This window comes from Tachysurus fulvidraco, chromosome 23 (assembly GCF_022655615.1).
Source record: "Tachysurus fulvidraco isolate hzauxx_2018 chromosome 23, HZAU_PFXX_2.0, whole genome shotgun sequence".
NCBI lineage: Eukaryota > Metazoa > Chordata > Actinopteri > Siluriformes > Bagridae > Tachysurus > Tachysurus fulvidraco.
In genome coordinates, this window is record NC_062540.1 from 12,824,299 (window position 1) to 12,828,786 (window position 4,488).

Here is a 4,488-nt window from a genome sequence, read left to right on the forward strand (position 1 = left end):
GATGTGTCTAGCTTTCTGCAAAGGCAGGAATGTCTGAAATATTTATCATCCAACTGGAGTTATAGCGACATTAAAATCAGCAGATGACACATCAAATCAAAAATATTGAGCCTCTCTTGGATGGACATGGTTTGTGGTCAGAATTGAGTGATTCTAGGTAGTGGTAGAACAACATCCGAAAAACCACAAATGGCTTTTGCAGTAAATTCTGTATTTGATTGCTATTTCATGACACAAATCCGAAACAAATACAAAACCATATGAGTCAAGCTGTTTTTTTTCTTCTGAGGCTCCCATAGATTCTTTTCTTTCTCAAGGCAAATCTGGAAATATCAGCACAATTGTATAGGGGCACAAATGATTTTACATATGTAATATAGTTTTTATGAACCTTAGTAACACTATACTGTTCATACAGCTACCAAAAGAATATCATAACATCCATCGTAATGATATTCTTTGAAATTTATCTTTATACCTTTGCCAGATGCTATTACCTAAAGTGCCACATCTGGAATTATTATCCAGAGATTGGGCAGAGCTTAGTAAACATAATGAATTCATCATTCAGCTTGGGTTATGTCTCTAAGTCTTTAAAGACAGCTATTTATATATTTTATTATTTGTCCCCAATTGTCATTTAATCTCCAACACACCCTGTCCTATGAATGGAGAAAGGTATCCATATCTGATGGGTAAATAAAACAATTAAATGAAATTAAATTAAGTATTAACTTTAATGCCTCATCACCATCAAACAACTTACAGGGACACTTAAACTCTTCAGTTCGCTGGTTGAATTTATGACACTTGAATTCATGGCATTCAATAGCTTTAAGAATAACAACGTTGGAAGATGTTTCAGTCATATTTAATTGTATATTATGATTATTATATTTATATTATGTATATTATATTTTTTTCAATGTTTTACCTCATTCTGAGGATTTTTTTTTAAATATGATTATTTATGTTCATTTTTGCCTTCTTGTCCATGTCACTTGTGTAAGAATTACACAAGTAATTGTAAATTACTTTACAAAAGATTTAACAGCATAAATTTTCAAAATGAATATCTGTGTAAACTACAGTATATAAAAGCTTTGATAAATAGAAATATGCTTTTAAACATATTATAGATTAGAAGGGTTGTACATAGAAGGTAACTAATTTTGGCATGGAGCCTGACTGCTATTTCGAAAATTTAAAATCTGTGTGATGTCTATGGCTGCAATCCTAATCACCATCTTTAAATACAATCAAAATAAGACATAACACTATGTGATACTAAGATACTAGTGACAATTCTATCGATCTCCTGAAGCCGTGTAATAGCTCATTCTGAGTGCTTTGATCAACAGCTGGAGCTGGCCAGCTGTTAATCCCAGGTAGCATTTGTAGGCTCAGCCACTGGAAGATCACCCCAAACTCTGAAGAATATGAGGATTGCTAGCCTGATAAGTGCTTTGAAATCCAGATTAAAATGGTACTTACTCATATATTGTATAGAAATTTTTATTTTCATAGGTAAATCTTATGAAATAAAAATAGACAGTGCATTTGATTGTTTCATACTTTGGTTTTAATCGATTTTAATTATTTAAATGAAAAGTATGGTGAGAAGTCGGAGTGTGTCAATATATCGTTTTATCTGTGGCACTCTTAGTTTTCTTTTCACTTGGTACAAAATTTTGACTCCTTTAACAGCTAGAAAATATTGTTTTTTATATATTTTTATATTTATTCCTGTTATATTTTGTTGTTATATTTTTGTTCACTTCTAAACCAGTTTGTATGACCACAGACTGATTGGTTGAATGACAACCTTAAATATTCCATACATGATGAGTAGAAATTTGTGCAAACCCTCATTCAGTCTTTCATTGCATGATTAAGTTTAGGTGGCAGAACCTGACTGGGCTGTTGAGTAGCTTTGGCTTTTACTGAACTAATAGGCTGCGATGGCTCAAGACACCCACTGCATTTTTCCACTGAGTAAGCTCCTTTGTAACCAACAGCACCAATCACGATGCAAGGGTTGGGTGACACATCAGCACTGGTTGGTCCTTTCACTTCATGGCACCACGAAAAACTCTCTCTCTCTCTCTCTCTCTCTCTCTCTCTCTCTCTCACACACACACACACACACACACACACACACACACACACACACACACACACACACACACACACACACACACCAATAAGAATGAATAAAGAATGAATATGCAATCATATGCAAATGAACACAATGTTTGGGGGAAAGAATCTCCCAAAGAATCAAAGAAACAATTTATTTCTATTTCATTCCCATTTCTCATTTATTAATTAGCCAGGCATTTTTCTCAAAATAATACAAACACAATGAGAGTGAATATACATACAGATATTTTTTTTAACAATAATGTTTTAAGGGCATAAACAACCAATAATAAAATAAAATAGTTCTATTTTGAGTAACCGTGTAGATTATACAGTTCATTAAAAAAGTCTCACATTTTTATTTAAAGTAAGTAAACACAAGAAAGTCTGTCCTTAAGGCACACAGTGTTTCCCAGGATGCAACAAAGTCATTCAAATAAATTAGTGGGCAAGGAAGTAAAGCAGGGTTTAAAGTGATTTGGGGTTTAAAACAAATGACTTCATGGCAAGCAGCAACTATAAAAGACAGTTAGGTGGGGGCTTGGAAAAGAAAGGCATAATTAAGGCTGTTTGCCTGGGATACAGCAGTAGAAGGATGAGCAACTCAATTACCAATGGTTCCAGGCTAAAGAAAGGGCATTAGGTTTGCGCAACCAGCAGGGATCCTTCCGCAGTTTATTGTGTGGAAAAGGACAACACATTAATCTACTCCAAGATTGATTTTTTTTCTAAGGATATAGGGTCAGAACATGAAAGGCAGACACAGCACAAAAAAATGAGATGCTGAGCACAGTATGGAGACTAGTAAATAGATTTTATTTGTTTAATTTTTTTCTCCCATCACTAATAACTTAACATGCACTATATAGTATGTGGACACCTGACCATGTCCCTCACACGTGTATCAATTGTCACATAGTTGGAAACAGATGACTGGCTGAAATATTGAGGTATGCTGAAGAATTAGAAGTTCTCTTCACTGGATCTAAGAGGATCAAATGTCCTTGTGCATGAATCAAGCTCCATGAAGACATAATTTGCCAAGTTTGGGGTAGAAGAACTCAAGTGTCCTGTAGAGGGCCTTGACCTCAATCTCACTGAACATCTTTGGGAAGAACTGGAATGTCGACTGCGTGCCAGGTCTCCTCATCCATTATTGGTGCTCCACCTCACTAATGCTCTTGGAATTGAATGAACACACATCCCCATGCTCCAAAATCTAGAAGCCTTGCTAGAAGAATAATGGTTATTATACATGTATAATTTGAATGCAAAGTTGTATAGCTGCTATAACAAGAGGACACAAACTAGATCATTTTGTGGATTTTACACAGTGTTAAGTGCAACTATAAATGCTATTATTATATTGTTATTCTTCTTCTTATTATTATTATTATTATAGTTTTTTCTTTTCTTTTCATCATTATTCAGTCAGTCAGATAAAGCTTTATATGTGAAGGAGTTCTTAGTCATACATGGATCTAGTGCAAGTGCGGAAGCAGTGGCCGGGACGCCTGTGGATTTCGGCATTGCACATTTCCACCCAGATTATTGGCAGGAGTTGTATTGGCGAGCAGAGAGGCTGCTTCCTCCTCTATTCCAGCCCGCACTTCATGGCTTACATCCTGTGACTCATGCTTACTTAGAAATTCATGTTTTACAGTAACGCTCAGATCTTCCATTTTTTTAGCTGAACATTGGATAAATAAACAGGAGTCTTGCTAAGGAGACTTACTCATGAAAGATTCCCAATTCATTCCTAGATAGTGCTTAAATTAGCCAACATTATATACATTTTGTCTCCAAATTAGCCTTGAAGTTTATTTTGCTTTATAAAATATGTGCTCATTGATGACTAACTGCATGTTCGAAATAACTCCTGGATGAAAATACTACGGTGCTAAATAACAAGTGAATTTCCTGTTAATGGTGACACACACTTGAATGACACTCATTTCCTCTGTGCCCTGCCCTTAAAGATCATTCGGTTTAAGATCTTTGAATAATAATGAAATAAGCTTGTTCCCATGACTGATCACAGTGATGATTTTCTGTGACAGATTGTATAGGTCGAAATAAGGCAGGTCAATAATGTTTGAATAAACTGTGGGAAAAAAATCAAAAGTATTACATCATCAGAGAAAACGCCTCTTTCCCCGCCCTCCCAGTCACAAGTGTGTCACTGTGGAAAAGGTGTAGCAACTTCTTGTCACATTGATGATTATGGAATGTTGACAAATTGCAAAACTGAATATACATTTAGAAAAAAGGAAAGAAATTGAGTGATCTGAAATACCACAGAGAGGTATCCCATGAATCTTTGCATTTTGCAATAATTATACAATG